The sequence below is a fragment of the Euprymna scolopes genome, chromosome 42 (genome assembly GCF_053919585.1).
Source record: "Euprymna scolopes isolate OS-2025 chromosome 42, ASM5391958v1, whole genome shotgun sequence".
Classification (NCBI taxonomy): domain Eukaryota; kingdom Metazoa; phylum Mollusca; class Cephalopoda; order Sepiida; family Sepiolidae; genus Euprymna; species Euprymna scolopes.
Window position 1 is genome coordinate 32492780 of NC_136523.1, and position 20123 is coordinate 32512902.

Below are 20123 nucleotides of genomic sequence, written 5' to 3' on the forward strand. Positions count from 1 at the left end.
TTAGAACTGCACGCCTGTGGAACTCTGTTCCGTCTGCTTGCTTCCCATCTGACTACAACCTGGATGTCTTCAAGTCCAACGTTAACAAATTCCTAATGAACCGCCCCCTTAAGTAAACACTTCATTAAATCTCCACACTAACGTACTGTACTTACAATAACCCTTGTCCCTGAGTGGCTTCCGGGCCTTGATAAGTGGTGACCACCGTGTAAAAAAAAACAAAAAAACAATTTAGTTATTTGCTCTACTCGTACAAGGTGGAACAAAAATTTGTCGCCCTAAAGAAAACAACACATCTTTATTTCTCAACTTTTATTGAAAAAAAATCAATTCAGGTGTCTTGATTGTGCAGTAGATCTGGCATCTATTCAATGTAGCTGCCTTCAACCTCAATCACTGCCTCAATACAGGTCTGGAACTGGGAGCATGCCTTTTTCACAAGCATCAGCAGGAGCCTGGCGAATACTCAGCGGATGGTGGCAATCAGGATGGCTTTGATGTTGTGGGAGGTCATGTTGGTGATATTCTCGACATATGACCAAATGAAGTAGTCCAACAGGTTCAAGTCGAGGGAGAAGGAGGGCACAAAGTCATAGCACACCTTCTCAAGCCAAACCCGGATCTCTTTGAACTTGTAAATTGGCGCAGAGTCCTGCTACCACACTCAAAGTCTTCCAGCGGCCACCTAATTGCACCAGGGGACCACCACACTCTTCAGCACATTCAGGTACACTTTGGTGTTGACTTTCAAGCTGACTTTGAAGATGTGAGGTGGCATGAGGTGGCCCTAACTTGAAACCACACCAAAGACCATAACTATGGCTGGAAACTTTATTGAGCTGTATTTTCAAGCATTGAACTGTCCAGATTTGCATTTTAAGTGTGGTGGTATTGGTTCAGTTGCAATAATTTGGATCGACAGAGAGCAGGAGTTGTACAGCGGCGCATCTCCGATCTCACTTGTTGAACATGGTGTCAGACATGATAGACGGCTCCTATCGCTCTTGGGATTTGTACACATCTGACCAACTAGTAAATGGTTTCCAAAAAAAAAAAAAAAAGAAAATGGAAATGGAATCAGGTCTTTTCTGGGTGACAATTTTATGGTTCCACCCTGTAATTTCACTGTATTTCTTGTATATGCAATGTTTAGACGTACCACAAAATTTGAATTGCACCCAAATCTCTTTCATATAAACTGAACATGGAAACTTTCCATTTTTTTCTTTTTCTGAAGAACACTACAACCACTAATCATCACTTTGCCATTTATAACATTGTTCCTCTTTACTAAATGCTGGAGAGATGGCTTCAGGGTCGATTATTTTTACTGTTTTGTGAGGGACAAGAAGAAACGGCCAAGCATGCCTCCTTTACTTGCAAAGTTCAACGACTCTAAGAATATGTTAAAGAGTTACTGGTTCACATCAACGCTGAACATCCGTTGGTCCTTAATGTAGTATCCATTATCAACAATGTAGCCCGCTGTGGTCTAGGGAGAAAAGAGTGACTTGTATAGCTATCCTAGCCGTAGCAAGACTACTGACGTGGGTTATACGTCTTGATGGATTTCATGGGCTTGGATATGTTCCGATCACAATCTGGTCGTTTACTTTAAGCATCAGCTTAAAGTGAAAATCAGATGCAATTGGAAAATGATTACAAAGTTTGTGGGTCTTTGTTTGGTAGTTTTGGACTTTTAGCTGAACATACAAACACCCAGACAACTGCCCTTTATATAATAGACGGTAATTCGTTTTCATATGTTCCAGAATAAATGTAACATCAATGGCACTTTGCCCGGGCATAAAACCAAGTTTTGATTATCTGATTTCTCATTTGCTGCACAATTATTCTCTCAATCATTTTCCAAACCTGATCCATCAACTTTAAGCTTCTGTGATTACCTCCATCGAGTGCTTTCCATTTACCCGTGTAACAATTCAGAATTGTACTAATGTGTTCTTGCAATTGTCTCAGAATGTATATAAACTAGCAGGGAGACCCAATGTGCCCGGGATTGAATAGTGGTCAACGAATGTTTAACACTCGCATATTTTTATTGTCATCAAAATCAGTAAAATTGCCATTCAAATCAATTGATTGTCTGCTCTAGTTGGGGACTCATCATGGTGCACCGAGACAAAGCTTCATATGCCTCATCACAGTGATTTAGTCCACAATTGTAGTCTACATTGCACTGTAGAGAATCTACTGTTGATTTTATAAAATTATTCTTATATATATATTGGCTTAAATTGAATTCAAGTATCATGCTTCACTTGTGCTCTAAACACAAACATTTAAAATGCACCCCTATCATATCAAAGAACCTACTGTGGATTTTATATGGCTGGCCTTACTGCTTGTAGAGTGATAAAAGTTCTCAAATGCACTGGATGTTAGGCTGTGTAAGGTGTTAACTTTGTTCAAAATCGCTTGTTCCTTCTTTCACCAGATATTTTTGATTATCGATTAATACTTAGCAAAGGCATTCCAATACAAAACCTATCTGAGAACACTACCAGACTCATAAAGCACCTTTGAGTGAAATTGCATAAAAATCGATCCAGTGATTTTCGAGTCTATAGAGAACAAACTCTCACACACAAAAAGTTCCTTTTATATAAGAGTAGAAAAGAGATAAATTATATAAACATTGTGAGAAGTATATGCAGATCGACCGGGACTCCTGATGACACATGAAGAATGTAGAAATGAGGAGTCTACGCAGATCAATCGGGACTCCTGATGACACATGAAGAATGTAGAAATGAGGAGTCTACGCAGATCAATCGGGACTCCTGATGACACATGAAGAATGTAGAAATGAGGAGTCTACGCAGATCAATCGGGACTCCTGATGACACATGAAGAATGTAGAAATGAGGAGTCTACGCAGATCAATCGGGACTCCTGATGACACATGAAGAATGTAGAAATGAGGAGTCTACGCAGATCAATCGGGACTCCTGATGACACATGAAGAATGTAGAAATGAGGAGTCTACGCAGATCGGTCAACATCTCTACATTCTTCACGTGTCATCAGGAGTCCTGGTCGATCTGCATATACTTCTCACAATGTTTATATAATTTTACTAGTGGGGTAGGGGTTGGAGGCGCCTGGCTTTGCCTGGCCGTAAAATACACTAAAATATACTATTTTAATATTTGTTCAGATTTCGTATATCTATATCCCTATAATTTTTTTTTCTTTTGTGTGAATCGATATTCATATTAAAAACCCTTTTTTTTTTTTTTTATTTAAAAAGAAAATACAATTTTCTTATATATGGGTCATGAAATTGCACTCACCTGCAAAAGATATAGCTAATTTGCATATTCTTTTAAACATTCATTTTAATTAATTCCCTGTTAGTTTTTTCAGTTTTTTATGGAATGATCATCTTTAGTTAACTATTACGTGTAATTATATTCATGCTGATATTCTACATGGTTTATACTTGCGTAATATTTGTGCAAAAACTTTATAGTGAACGCAAAATCTTTCCATATATATTTATGTATACATATATATTTTTGTTTAAAAAATGTTACCTACAAAACTCCTAGAGTTGTTGGTCTATAAATATGAAACTTAATATATAGGGTATTTGAACACATGTGAAACTTTATATTTGGGTTTTAGCCCAGGAAAATTGGTACGAAAGTGTGAAAATTAAAAAAAAAAAATGAAATTTGCCAGGTGAAGGTCAAACGCGGTCTTATGAATATGCATGCATAACGTAAGAGCTTTTGGTTCATGTTTTAATTTTTAGTCTTGTAGCAAACAGGTCTTCATAGATCAAGCATTAACATCAGAGGATAAAATAAATCGTAAGCTTAGCGTTTTGGTTTCGATTCTTGGTGGTGGCGCACAGGTCATTTTTTTTGGGGGGGGGGGTCCAATATAATATAATAATACGAAATCTGCATTAATCAAAATATCATATTTAAGTGCATTTTACAACCGGGCAATGCAAGGCGCACTGCTAGTATTATTATAGAATCATGATTTCAAAAGTAAAAATAAAACATATTTGGGTGCCATCAGCTAGAATCGAAACCGAAAACAAAACTGTAGCATTAAAAGCTGGTGACGTTACCACTGTACCAAACTAACACACATATGAACCGATTAAAAATAAACTAAGATGAATGTACAAAATGTATAACAAGTTTTTCAATTTTGACCTATTTTTGATCCCCTAAAAACTATTTTAACCGGCTAAAGACCCATAAAAAAATAGTCCATAAAAAATTCAATCCCTAGCGCCACTCTGCGACTTCTTGTTTTGGAAGAGATAGCGTTCGAAAACATGGAGACAGACAGACAGACATCTATATATATATAAAAGCGAAAATGTATGTATGTATGTATGTACGCTTTTCCTCGATGTCCACAAAAGGCTTCTTTCAGAGAAGCGCTTGCTCGGTTCACAACTTCCTAAAACTTTTTATATCATCTATAAATTTTAATATCTCAGAGTTACCCACGGAGCTCGCCTGTCTATTTAATTTTATTGACTTTCAAACGTTAATTATTCCACATTTCCCCGCATCGACACACGTTACATTCGGTTTTCGGTATAAAAAAAAGCGAAACTCGACTCTAATCACAGGCCGAAAGTCAGTTGTCTCAAGAGAGCTAAGTAACGTTTGTTCAATGTCGACTTCATCATATCAGACCGTAGCTTTCATTTCGCTCCTCCTAATAAACAGGGAGCGGGTTTTTAAAAACAAACAAACCGATTTATTGACCTCATTAAAAACTGTCCCACACAAAATGCTTACTGCTGAATACCTATCGCCGTCACGTAAATCAAAAACGCGCACCTGTTTTTTTTTTTTAACACTTTACTATTTTCCAACTGCGCGTCGTGAAGGCTTCGTTTTTTTTTTTCACGGGCACCTGTTTTTTTTCACATACCCAGGCAACGCCGGGTACCCCTCGCTAGTAGTTTTATAAAGTAGATTTATACAAAACTCTACGCGAATATTGAGCACCTTTATATAAATATTTGTGTTGAGTTCATGTTAGTAATATACCTGAATTTATATATACACACACACATTCCTACTTCACGGTCGTTGAATACTTTCTGTTTATCGTGAATGCACACTGATATGGAATTTATAGGCACTTAATTTCCTTCCATCCATGTGTTAAGTGTTGGTGGTTTGGAAGAAAGAGGCTTGCCTATGAAAACAAGAGTGGTTTCGTGACTAGATTAGATTCTCTTAACCAGTAGTAATTATCACTTCCTAGACTGATGATTGTATAAGCATGAAACATTAATGTCTCTAAAAATAATATTTATTGAGATATATATGTGTGTGCGTGAAGGATGTTGTAGTTTGCTTGAAGCATTGTGCATAGTGTGAAAGGAGTTGTGTTTGAAGGCTATATCAATGTGGTTCGTAGGAAACACCATAGACACAAGTTAGCTGTATTAATGTAATACACTAATATAGCAGTCATTAACACTCCTAAGTACACACTTTAAGCATAACACACACAAATTAATCACTTATATACATTAAAAAAGCTGCAGTAATTCCTAAAAATGCTTAATATTCATCACAACTCGTATCCTGGAAATTGATTCAACAGTCAGTCTGCGACACTGACTTTCGGAAATCAAAAAATAAAGCAGACAAAGGAAAGCCTGATCAAACGGTTGTAGACATTTATTTTTATTTTGTTCCTTGAAGAAGAGATACTACTCTCGAAAATGCAGGACATCAACACCTACCATCTTGTACGACATTATTTTAGTAAATAAACGTAATATAACTGAAAAGTGTTGAAAATTTCTTCTAATATTGTCATTCTTTTATACAGCTAACTTGTGTCTACGGTGTTTCCCATGAACTGTGTTGATATAGCCGTCAAACAACCCCTTTCTCATATATATATATATATATATATATATATATATATATATATATATATGTGCATACGGCATAATCACATTGACACACCGATTCTCATCAGATCACTGAAGTTAAGCAACATTGAGTCTTGCTAGTGCCAGATGAGTGACCATTTGGGAATGCTAGGCGATGTGCTTTCCGCTTATCTCGGCATTGTTTCCAGTTATCCTGAACCTCCACTTGCCACTGGTATTCAACAATGTCGATTAAGGAGAGGTGTGGTTGGTGATTGCGCAACTCTTGCCACAAAAATTTCATGCGCAGTGAGTATCCATAGTCTGTCAAGACTGAAGGAAGCCATATATATATATATATATATGCAAAATTGTACAACTATTTAAAAAGTATATTTTTATTTACAAAAGTTTTTATATGTTCTGGAAAATTAACAAAATCATTCCAAACAAAACAAAGACACTTGATGTAAGAAAATTAAAAAAGTACTTCAAGGTCAAAAAATTGCCGATAAGTGTTGGATGTTTGAAGGCTATATCAATATCTGTGAATGACAGAGAAAACAGCAATTCTTCTCCCTTTGTCAGAAATATAGCTCATGGAATGTAAGGACTAAAGGACAAAATAAAAGGAAGCAAAAGCTGCCAAAAGTAAATCTTAAGAATAAAGATGTAGAGAAAGTATATCTAGATGGTGAAGCTATTGAAGTTATTCATGAGTTTTGTTGCCTTGGAGCACAGGGTGGAGCAGGTGCTAGTACGATTGAAAAAATTAAGATTGGATGGAGTAAGTTCAGAAAACTTTTGTCATTACTAACCAGCAGAGTATTACCATTGCTATCAGACATGTATATGCAGTGTGATGATCTATGGATGGGAAACCTAGCCAGTCAGGATTGAGGACATGCCTTGCATGGAGAGAAAAAAATGTGAGAATGATAAGCTGGATGGGAAATGCCTGTCTTAAAGATAGGCTTAGATCCAACGACCCAAGATGACTAAATCTGGATTGTATTAGGAGAGGAGTGCAGAACAGGAGACTTTGTTGGTTTGGTCACGTTGAAAGAAAGGATGAGAGTTCTTGGGTTAGAACAACTGAGGTAGCAGATCCATGCAATTTTCTTGTCATTACTAACCAGCAGAGCGTTACGACTGTCAGCCAAGGGAAGAATCTACCAGGCATAAGTACGCAGTCTGATGTATAAAAATGAAATCTGGCCGTTGAGAGTTGATGTCATGCGTTGCATGTAGTGTTCGGATGATTAATCGGAATCGAGTAAAATCGGAACTTTTGGGAGTATCAGAATCAGTATCGGAAAAATTTGGGCCTATTTTCCGATGCCAAAAACGATTCTTTTAATTGGCTTTGTTTTTTTAAATTTCGGTTAAAGCAAAAAATAACCGTATAGTTAAATATTTAGAGATTTATAAAGAATCGGTATCAGTATTTGTATCGGAATCTGATATTGTATTGAAATCGTCCCATCACTAGTTGCATGGAGAGAAATGACATGAGAAGGATTATTAAAGTTGTGTAACAGGAGTCTTTACGACAGGCTTAGATCAGTGGAAGATTAAATCTGGATAGTATAAGGAGATATGTCCAGAACAGTAGACTTTGATAGTATAGTCACATTAGAAGAATGGATACAAGTTCTTTGAGTTATTAGATGTAGAACAGTTGAGGTAGCAGGATCAATTTATTGTAGGAAAAAGGCCAAGGAAAATATGGGATGAATGGATAAGGGTGGACATTAGAGAAAGAGGGATAAATGAAGTCCTGGTCAGAGATAGATTAGTTTTAAAAAAATTTCTTAAACGAAAGGCATCTAACACATGCAAGCATGTAAAACGGACGTTAAACTACATACGTTAATAAATATAGCCCACATTAATCACATTTACGACGTGCATCTCTGTTTCAAACTGCATAATGAATGATCGATGAATTAGTTTAGGAGTTAATCCTGTATATACACATACCTAGCTTTATATATAAGAGCAAGTAGTTAAAAAAAAAAAAACATGTTAAAAACACTTTGAAAAAGAGTTAAAAACATATTTAATTTGAAAAGGAAACACTAAAGTGGATCGTCCTTAATCTACGGAGTTTCGAAGGAATACTTTCCTTCTCATCAGAGGATAGGAATTAGCAAAATGCAGGATTGGATTTTGCTTGCAAAAGTATTTGATGAAACTGCAAGTCAAAGATCTTACTTGATAACAAAAAGTGAAGCAGAGGAATAGTGTGAAGAAAAAAGTGATTTCATGTGAATGGAATCTTTATTTCATTATATATATATATATATATATATATATATATATATATATATATATATATATATATACATATATACATATATATATATATATACAGAGAGAGAGAGAAAGATAGAAATGGAACAAAGTCATAGAGAGAAAGATAGAAATGGAACAAAGTCATAGTTTTCATTACAACAAAAAATACTTTCAAATATTGTACTAGTATTTTATTTCCTTCAATTCATTTATCGAAAACAAATCTGACAATAAAGACGAAACGTTGATGGGCGTGTGACTTTTGGTTTTTCCTTTTTTTATCTCTATCCCGTCGGAATACTATTTCCATTATTCTCATCATATAATTTGTCAACTTGAAAATGTTTTGAATATATATATATATATATATATATATAATATAAACAATTTCAAGTTTACAAATCTATATATTAATACGATAGCGTGTTATTTTGTGTGTCACGCTTACATCTTTTTTCTTCCAAGTGATTTTTGTTTAATTGTTATGACCTTCCATTTCTTGTGAAAACATAATTTTACCAAGAATTCTTCATAAGTTGTGGTTGCGGTTTTGATTCAAGCTAATGTACCCATGTCATATGGATATATTTTTTATTTTTGAAATCACAACTTTATAATATACTAGCATGGGTGCCCGGCATTGCCCGGGTTTTTGGAGGTGTATGCTGTCCAAAAAAAAAAAAATAAAAAAAAAAAAAACATACGGTCAATTTTTTAAAATTTGACCCCAATTATGACTCCTTAACATTTGTTTTGGGCTCAAATCAAGTTATTAAGTAAGATCCATGTCCAAGGAACCTATATCTAAAATTTCAAGTGTTTAGACCCCAAATTGTCGGAGGAGTTTGGTAGAGTTCTCAAAGGTCAAATCGTTGAACTTTGATCCCTTAACAGCCAAATTCTTGGCCGAAAACCGATTACATAGATTTTCCCAAATCTCAGTAGCCTGTATATCAAATTTCGAGTCTGTAGACTAAAAATTGACAGAGTTATTGCATAGGGAAATGTAGACACACAGACTCGTTCACGTTTATAGATATATAGATAGACTAATAGATTAAACAAAAATATATACGTATACATAAATATATATGGAAACAATTTTTTGTTTACTGTAAAGATTTTATGCAAATATTACGCAAGTATAAATCATGTAGAATATCTGCATGAATATAATTACACATAATAGTTAACTAAAGATGATCATCCCATAAGAAAACCGAAAAAACTAATAGGGAATTAATTAAAATGAATGTTTTAAAGAATATGCAGATTAGCTAGATCTTTTGCTAGTGAAGACAATTCCACAACCCATATATTAGAACATTGTATTTTCTTTTTAAATAAACATAAAAGAGGGTTTTAATATGAATATCAATACACACAAAAGAAAAACGAATTTATAGGTGTATAGATAAGAATCAACAGAAAATTGACTTTTAATATATACGAAATCTGCATAAATTAAAATATTATAATTAAGCGTATTTTACGACCGGGTGTCATTACTAGATTAAATACTTTTGCAATTTTCTTTCTTTGGTTGTTTTACAGCATATCAACCCTTTTCAGGTTATTTAATGCTGAATCCAATTATTCTGAAGAACAACTTTAATAGAGTATATTTGTTTTTTTTAAGTCTGTTTCTATTTAACCCATAGTTGGGGCCCTAACAGGTACTACCACTCCTGGTCACAGTGGACCTGGGAGCAATGGCAATTAAAGGGTGGCGTCACACTCCCCAAAGCCCGCAAGCTGGGGCTTCCCCATCGGATATAGTTTAAGGTCATATCCAGGACCATTTGCAATTTTAACAAAAGAGCTACAATAATACCAGGCGTCTTTACTTTCGCTGAATATCCACAGAATGCCAACATCTATATATTACATATCAAAGTCCGCTGTGGAATTTCCTCAGGTCCTGCTAGTTAAATGATAATCTTAAAGCAAGTATAAATATCAATATTTATATGACAATCCTAACCAGATAAAAGTGCTCAATATTCGTGATAGAGCATTGATATAAGGCTGGAATATAAATTTTGTAAATTAGAAATTATAATTTATTATTCGACAAGAAATACAAAAAAAATGGAGGAAAATTTTAAAGTTTATGTATTCCTTGTCGAATAATAAATTGTTGCAATTTCTAATATACAGAATTTATATGGAAGACTCGTATCAGTACGGGTAAAATTAATACCCCACCCCACCCTGACCAGGAGAGTCTTGCACCACTAAAAATCAGTATTAAACCTTATGTCTGGAATTCTCATTCTAATTTTAAAGAAAATCCATTACACGATTTTCATTCTAGAAGCAAAAGGTAAGTAAGGAAAAAAGAAACAGAAAGGAAAAAAGAATAGAAAAAGAGGAAAAGAGAAAAAGAAAAAGGAAAAAGAAAAAGGAAAAAGAAAAAGGAAAAAGAAAAAGGAAAAAGAAAAAGGAAAAAGAAAAAAGAAAAAGGAAAAAGAAAAAAGAAAAAGGAAAAAGAAAAAAGAAAAAGGAAAAAAGGAAAAAGAAAAAGAAAAAAGGAAAAAGAAAAAGAAAAAAGGAAAAAAAAGGAAAAAAGGAAAAAGAAAAGAAAAAAGAAAAAGAAAAAAGAAAAAGAAAAAATAAAAGAAAAAAGAAAAAGAAAAAAGAAAAAAGAAAAAGAAAAAAGAAAAAGAAAAAGGAAAAAAAAGAAAAAGGAAAAAAAGAAAAAGGAAAAAAAGAAAAAGGAAAAAAAGAAAAAGGAAAAAAAGAAAAAGGAAAAAAAAAGAAAAAGGAAAAAAAGAAAAAAGAAAAGGAAAAAAAAGAAAAAGGAAAAAAAAGAAAAAGGAATAAAAAGAAAAAGGAATAAAAAGAAAAAGGAATAAAAAGAAAAAAGAAAAAAAAAGAAATAGAAAAAAAGAAAAAGGACAAGGAAAAAAGAAAAAGGACAAAGGACAAGGACAAAGGACAAGGAAAAAAAAAGGACAAGGAAAAAGGAAAGAAAAAAGGAAAGAAAAAGGAAAAAGAAAAAAGATAAAGATAGAAAGAAAAAACCCTGACTTCTCACTCTTTATACGTGTTGACAACTACCATTTATATATATATATATATATATATATATATATATATATATATATATATATATATATATATACATACACGCACACAAACACACGCATCCATAATAAGGACAGTCGAAACTCTTCTAAAAATAATGAGGTTAATACAAGATATTCGTCTTTATGACACAGAATCGTAATAGTAGTTGTGATACTTGTAGTAGTAGGGTCCTAAGTGGAGGGAACAGGAAAAGCATGAGGGAGAGGTGGAATCGCTGTGGGTGTGGCACTTATGACGAGACCCGAAAGGAATTAAATTGTCAGCAGTGGGGGATAGAGGTTGTAGACAGTTTTTCGAATGAAATGTTTATTTATAACATTATCGAATTTTAATTCATGTTAAAAAAAAATTAAAAAAAAAGGTACAATTTCTGGTTAATTACTATTTTAGTCACGTAAATGACAAAGTATTTTTTGGAATTTTTGTAACATAACTTATTTTTTCAATACCTACCAAGTCAGTTCTGAGTATCAACGAAGAATCTCAAGCAAGTCCCGGAAAGTGTCGAAGCCGTTTACGAGTTGAAAAAGTAAAGAGGCAGCCGACAATAAAAATGCGAAAGATTAGAGTAGAAATAGATTAAGGTTAAAAAAAAAAAAAAAAAAAAAAATTTTACGACCTGCCTCAGCGTAGAATAAACACCCCCAACCACCTCATGTTAAGAACGGCTTTCGAGGTTGTGGGGGGGGGGGTTATTCCGAAAGCCATTCTTTACATGGGGAGGTTGGGGGTGTTTATAATACGCTGGGCACGTCGTAAAAATTTACAAAAAAAAGATGCTTTCCAAATCGTAAACGGCTTCGGATACTTACGAGACTAAATTATCTGTCGTTACTCGGGACTGACAGAGTAAGTATTGAAATCTTATCTCCCTTCCTTCCAAGTAACCAAAGTTATAGCAAGTTCTATCGTACAAGAGAAATGTCGAAATCAAGTTATCCGAAAATAGATTTTAACCTCCCTTAATTTACATGTAATTGCTTGCATCTCTCTTGCACTTTGTTCGCTGGGTATATTTACCAGGTAGTTTTTGAAATGTGTGAGAGTGCGTGTGTGTGTTTGCTATCTTCAACAAAAACAACCCCAGAAAGAACGATAACTCGGGTTCATAATTCTATCGGTGTTTATTAAGATACAGTCGATAGATCGATTTTTTAAATATATGGTTTTAAGCAAAGAAAACAGTACTTACTCGTCATGTCGAAAATATCAATATATCCAAAAATTATGAAAAGTCATCGCGTAGAACAACTGCTATTGCGTTTTTAGTAAACAAAAAAAAAACTTCATCGCTATAGGTTGCAACTGTCGGAAGCCATTAAAGTGGCGAAAAGGGAGATAAGTATGTCCCCTGTATTCGCAATCTTGGAGATGCTCACATCTAGGGAAGATGCAATTTCCCATAATTTTCCGTAAAAATTATTTCCGACATGACAATTGAGTAAGTAGTACTATTGTTTTTGCTTAAAACAAGTTTTTATTTATTTATTATTATTTTATTTTTTTTTTTTTTTTACACAGGAATCACCACTTATCAAGGCCTGGGGGCCACTCAAGGATAAGGGTTAATGGATATACATTAGTTAATGTGATTATAGCATAGTAAACATAAGTAGTGGAAATTTTGTAAGTTGGATTACTTAGGGGGACTGTTCATCAAGAACTTGTTTACGTTGGACTTGAAGACAATCAGATTATAGTCAGCTGGAAAGTAGGCAATCGGAAGAGTTCCACAGGCGTGCAGTTCCAAGAAAGAAGCTTTGTTCATGGAATCTACATTTAAGTTTCGGCACAGAAAAATCGATTTGTCTACTTTATCTTAAGTACAATCCTATCCTTTAAACTAAAAAAAAAAAAAAATATGAACGCGAGTTATCGTTATTCCTTGGTTTATAAGTATCGAGACTTCTTTTTTCCGATCGAGTTTGGATTTCGGTGAAACTTGTTATAACGGTTTTTGCTTGTTTTTTTTTTTTTGTTTTTTTTTAATCGTTTGGGATGAATGTTTACACATAAAGAAAAATGCCCTATAAAGAAAAATGCCCTATAAAGAAAAATGCCCTATAAAGAAAAATGCCCAAAATTTCAATATAAACAATGTAATTTTTTTTTTGTCCTTATGATTTTTGCGAACTTCTATTTTCTGTTAACATGTTTCCTCATCAAATCATTTTTTTATACAATAGAAAAAATGCGAGCTTGAAAAGTAATATGGTTAAGCTTAAACATGGAAAAGTAAAGGACTAGTTGTTAAAACTGAAAAACAAAAACACAAGATATTCTAATAAAAAATATAAATTTATAACTTAAAATATAGCAGCATTAAGAATTGATTATACAATGTTAAATTGAATTAAAAATAAAAATCGGCTTGTATTACAGATTCGAAAAAGTTGTCAAAAACAAATATATAACAAATAAATGTTATCAAAGGCAAGAGAAGTTACTTTTCTACCTAACTGGATAATTTTTTAGCGTTTTCATTTAATGTAACATGTTTATTCAGCTCGAAAAACATACAATGTTTACCGATGTATTTGAAAATTGCAAATGGCGGGGCACTCTCTGGGGAACACTAAGTTTGCGAAAAGGAGTTAAAACTAAAAAAATACAAAAAATACTGTCAAAAACCCATCGAATATATGCTAGCCTAGGTTATGATATTTAGCGAGTTTCTAACAGTTTTTTTTTTTTTAGTTTTAACTCATTTTCCCAAACTTACCGTGTTCAACAGAGTGCCCCGCCATTTGCAATTTTCAAATACATCGGTAAACATTGTATGTTTTTCGAGCTAAATAAACATGTTACATTAAACACTAAAAAAAATATCCAGTTAGGTAGAAAAGTAACTTATCTTGCCTTTGATAGCATTTAATTGTTATATGTTTGTTTTTTAACAACTTTTTCGAATCTGTGTTTATACGAATACAAACCCAAAATTCTTAATGCTGCTATATTTTAAGTTATAAATTTATTATATTTTTTACTAGAATATCTTGTCCTTTTCTTTTTCAGTTTTAACAACTTGTCCTTTACTTTTCCATGTTTAAGCTTAACCATATTACTTTTCATGCTCGCATTTTTCTATTGTAATCCATGATTTTTCCAGGTTTCTAGTAAATTCACTTGTTCTTGGTTTAATTTCAGTCTTATTTTTTTGCCCCCATAAACATAACATACACATGTAATAACAATGTACGGCACTCGTCTACTTTCAATAAAATCCTCCCAATTATCTCCCTTTCATTTTCTCTGTTTCACTTGTTACTTCTCTTTCTGCAAGAGCAGTGAATTGGTAGCAACAGTAGTTGTTGAAGCGACAAGGTTGCTATGGAAACACATCATAAAAAACATCGCTCACCTCCTTACGTTTTTTCACGATTTTGAACACCAGTAAATTCATCATAACTTTTGTTTTACTGAACAAAAATTTTTTAAAAAAATTTATTTTCACAATATAGCTGAAAAGGTGATCTATAAACTGTAATAATTGTTTGAAATTTGGTCATAAAATGAGTGAGCAGTGAGGCTTTAAAGCAGTTCTTAATGAATAAAACTGCTACTTAACCATATATTCAAACACTGTAGTGTCTGAATGATTAAAAAAAATATTTCCAACTGTTTTTTCCAATGAACACATTTGTCTCTGATGAGGTGTTTTGATGGATTTCCGCTATTCAACGAAATACGTCTACAATGTACTACATGAACATATGAATGGAATATTATGAGTGAGAATTAAAGATATGTTGGTTTTGAAATGATAACTAGCGAGATATATATATATATATATATATATAAAATAAAAATAAAATTTTATATGCAAAATCCGATCCCACATTTTGCTAATTCTTACCCTCTGATGAGAAGGAAAGTATTTCTTCGAAACTCCGCGGATTAAGGACTATCTACTTATTAAGCGTTTCCTTTTCAGATTAAGTATGTTTTTAACTCTTTTTCAAAGTGCTTTTTAACATGTTTTATTAACTGTTGACTCATATATATATATATATATATATATATATATATATATATATATATATATATATATATAGTCTATGGTCCCCCCTCACCAAACATTCATGAGAAACACTTGTTTGGCTGTAAACACTCAATTTCCCTCACTCTTTATCTGTGCCTAAACCTAAACGTAGATTCCACGAACAAAGCTACTTTCTTAAAACTGCACACCTGTGGAACTCTCTTCCGTTTACCTGCTTTCCAGCTGACTACAATATGGCCGTCTTCAAGTCCAATGTAAACAAGTTCTTGATGAGCCGTTCCCCTTAAGTAATCCAATTTACCAAATTTACACTTCTAATGATTACTAGGATATTGTCCTTTTGACCATTGTACACTCTTTAACACTTATCCTCAAGTGACCTCTAGGCCTTGATAAGTCGTGATTCCTTTGTGTGTGTGAGTGTGCGTATATAACCTACATAAGCTAAGTGAGAATGTGTGTGTGAGAGAGAGGACAATTTTCAACCTATATACTCAACAAATTTTTTCTCTAAAGACTTGAAATTTGGTATACAAGGTAATCAGACATGTGGAAAACTTGGTCAATGTACTCTGTTATGTCAACTGACGACGCCTTACAATTTTTCAATAAAATGACGTCTTTTATAGGTTTTTGAGTATGCTGAAAACTAATATCGCAGGAAAAGTTAGTTCAGACAAATAGTTTTCGGGATATAAATACCTGTATTTTGCAATGTAATTTCTAGTAGTTTGAATTGGCCGCAATCTGTTGTTTTAATGAAATGGTTTAGTGAGCATGCGCAGCCGAATTGTGAATTAACTCTACGAAATGCAAACGTTTATCCGACGTCATTTCTAGCTAATTTCACCAAAAAATTACTTTCAAGAATTCAAATTGAAGAAAATTCGGTCAATGTGCACTGGTTGCCGAACCTGCTTATTCTGGAAGCGATTCTTAACATGGGGTGGTTGAAAATAAGAAAATACCTTTCATAATAAACACCCCCACCTCCCCATGTTAAGAACGGCTTTCTGAATTGCGCTGAAAGAAAAAAAACTGAGGGTTTTCATATGCCACCCGTTCAAACATGGCCGCCAGTGATTTACATTGTAAAATACAGGTATTTATATTTCGAAAACTATTTGTCTGCGCTAATTTTCCCTGCCACATTCGTTTTCAGCATACCCGAAAACCTACGTCGTCGATTTATCGAAAGATATTGAGGCGCCTTAAGTTGGCGTAACGGAGCACATTGACCGAAAACTTTTTAATCGGTTTTTATCAGGGAAAAAAACCCACCTGCTAAAGGGTCAAAACTAGGGGAGGGGGGAGTATCGGATCTTTATGTTTGTCAATCATTTCACGACTGCGCATGCGCGAATCGTTCACATGACAGCTTCCTTATGTTAAGAATAAGTAGGTTTGAAAACACTTTTTAAAGAGTGTGGCAAAACGGCTTAATGGTTATCGTACGTAACTCAATGTTTTTAGAGCTTGGTTTCAATCTTAGCTCGAATATTTAAAAAAAAAAAATTTACTTACAAGAAGTGAACTATTTAGAAAAAAAGGTACTCATGCAGAGAGTGATCCGTGCTGAAATAATAACGTTATTATTTAAAAAGCCATTCTTAACATGGGAGGGGAGGGTGTTTTGTACCTATTCGGTACTTTAACCTTGCAATTGAATAATAAAAAAAAAAAAACATAAAACTTTAATTAAACGTGGAAATACGATTTAAAAAATAGCACGGATCACTCTGCATTTAGCACCTAACAATTAGTTGAGGATTGGCTCTAATAAAAATACATGCGAAATAAATTAAATATCATATTTATGCGTATTTTACCACCGGGCTACGCCGGGCGGCCTGCTAGTAATATATATATATATATATATATATATATATATATATATATATATATATATATATAGAGAGAGAGAGAGAGAGAGAGAGAGAGAGAGAGAGAGAGAGAGGTTATTTGCTAGATTCGGCCACTCTGATGAGTCGTAGACGACGAAACACGTGTCAGTGGATAATTATATTTAAAAAAAAAAACAATATGCGTGCGTGTGTTATATGTATACCACGTGACCTAGCATTTTGGGGGTGGAATCTATTTAGAGATTTCGGCATTTTTTTTTTTTTTTGACAAGTCTTATAATAAAAACAATATTTTGCTATTTATAATGAATGAAGCAACCAGAGAATCTTACGTATTCAAGAGTACAGACGGAGAATCTCGAATCAGTTCCAGAAATGGTTGAAGCAATATCCGATTTAAAAACCGCGAAGAAAAAAATATTTTTAAAAGGGGGGGGGGCAGACGACACTAAGCATAATGGTGATGACTTTCGAATCGTAGACTGAATGTTTCTTCATTTTTCGGATTGACTCGCGAATTCTCTGTCGATACTTGGGATTGACTACGTGGAGTGGGTGCCTATTCGTTTCAAGTACCAGAAAATTTTTAAACAATTTAATTGCCAATTATTTAACTTTAAAAAAAAATCTGATTTTTTTATTTTAAAAAGTGCAATAATTATGGTATAATTATTAGGTGCTTATGCACATTTATATTACCGTACCATTTTTTTATAAATAATATTTTCAAATTAAATTCAAGTTTTACGGTATTTATTGTTTACTAAATTGTTAGGTGAAAGTACAGAATTACAAAACACCTCCCTCCTCGTACTAAGAATGGATTTCTAAATAACATTATTTCAGCACGGTAACACAAGTGCACAAGTACATTTTTTAAAAAATATTTTAAATGTGAAAACAAGTTTTCAAAGTAAATATTTGAAGATGTCAAATATTTTAAAATGCAATTCATTAACTATAGGTGCCTGTACGGAATTCCCCCTAAAAATAATTAGGAAGAAAATCATTTTTAAGCAAATTAGTTCTTCCAATGCCCCTAAGTTAAAATGGATTTCTGGATTTATTAAGATTATGTTTTACAATCCACAGAGGCACGAAAAAATTGTTGTTAAACAAATACATAACAAATAAATGTTACCAAAGGCAAGATAAGTTACTTTTCTAACTAACCGGATAAGCTTTTAGTGTTTTTATTTAATGTAAAATGTTTATTCGGTTCGAAAAACAAGTAATATTGAGCGCTCGCGAAGAATAAGTAAAAATGCCCGCGATGTTGTTGAAGTCCCGATAATCACTTCAAAATAAATAATAAAACAAAATGGCGAAACCCATCCAATTAATGTTAGCGTACCTACCTCTGTGGATTGTAATACAAACCTTTTCTTAAATATCGCAAGTTTGAATTATTTAGAGTTATCTCCCTTGTTTTCACGATATCATCGCAGTTCGTTTAGCCACAAAATTGGATTTTCTTATTTAAAAAGAAAACTACTTGATCATTTTACATAATATTTGGAATATGATATTTTCTTTCCGTGATGGGTCCGTACATCATACAGATTTTTCTTTATTTAATTTTTATGGGGGGGGGGATTGTGAACAAGCACTTGTTAAAATTAATCATATGTGATTATATTATAATTTTTCGTGTAAAAAGTTTATTTTAAAGATTTAAAAAGAAAACCAGACGAAATGATTTATTTTTAAGAAAATAAATAAAAGTTTCGGAGTAAATATATTTAATATGTCAAAAAAAGAATTTTTAAAAATAAGAAATTTATAATTTAGTATATTTTTTAATTTAACATTATTAATTAATATTTGTATTGTTAAAAAAGGGCATTTTTCGGCGGAGAAAATAAAAACCATCCAAGATTTTTAAAAAGTTGTTTAAAAAAAAAAAAAAAGAAAAAGAAAGTTGCATTTTTTCACACTTACTTGCGTTTAGAGTTTCCCCGTAGTCTTGAAGGAAAATGGCATAACAATTAAATCCTGGGCCAATTTTAATGGATGATGAAGAAAAAAAATAATGAATACGTAATTCCAAATCCTTTCCGTTTATTTAATAAATCTCCAGCCGAGAAAAAAATCAGAGTTAAAACTCTGATGATAAGTTATTAAAAAAAAAAACCACAAGAGCAGCCGACCCTGACTTCCTCTTTCGCTCCTACAAACGGCCACCGACCATCAATGACGTCACCGATTAGTGTGCACATAAACATCTTCAAAAAATGCGTTCTACGTCACGCATTTTGTCGTTCATATTTTGCAGCCTATTCACGGCCACCGTAAAGCAGGCCTAATCACTAGAAAATGGCGTCACTAACGAAGTACGATTAACCCATATTTATCGAACAGTCATTGTTGATAATGAATGAAAGCTTTTTACCAAAAAGCATTAGAAAACTTTAAAAATTGCAGTGAAAAAGGGAAAAATAAGGAACACCATTCATTCTGACACTGAACTTATTCAATATTAATTAGAATAAAAAGTAGAACACAAATTAATTCAAAAGAAAAAGTTATGTGTTGTCTCTGCATTGAAAGTAAATAAACATTTCGTGTTATATATTATTTTTTTAATTATTATTTGAATCCTTTGAGATGAGTAATTTATATATTTATAAACGATTCTATCCACTGCACCACGGGGCCCATGGCATATTGGATACAGGCGTTGAATCTCTATAATTCCAGTTGAGCATTGTTTGAAGATAGCAGTTTCAATCCTACCCAAAGCAGGCCAGAGGTTTAATTGACCAAAACGTGGCAAGACAACAACAACTATGGAAGGCAGTAATTACTGAAGATACAGTTAGGAGATTCAGCATTCCTATCCCGTCGTGGTTAACCATCTGAAGAAGTCCAGAGGAATAGTTGGCTGAAACGTGATGAAACGATAACAACTATGAAGATGAGGATGATAGTCTGCAAATAAATGAATAGACATTTTGTGGTCTCATAGATT

At 33.2% G+C, this 20123-nt stretch overlaps 1 protein-coding gene across 3 annotated transcripts in view; it reads right to left on the reverse strand.

The window, feature by feature from the left end:
* The window catches only part of LOC145266997 (tyrosine-protein kinase Fer-like), a 306724-nt gene extending 287343 nt beyond the window's left edge, over positions 1-19381 (reverse strand). For 2 of the 3 annotated variants that reach the window (XM_080122897.1, XM_080122895.1), the window contains exon 1: positions 19094-19367. The gene's annotated coding sequence lies outside the window, so the exon portion shown is untranslated. Of the gene's footprint in view, positions 1-19093 lie in introns of all 3 variants that reach the window. The other variant, XM_080122896.1, reaches the window with a different exon arrangement.
* Between the last annotated feature and the right edge of the window lie 742 nt (positions 19382-20123).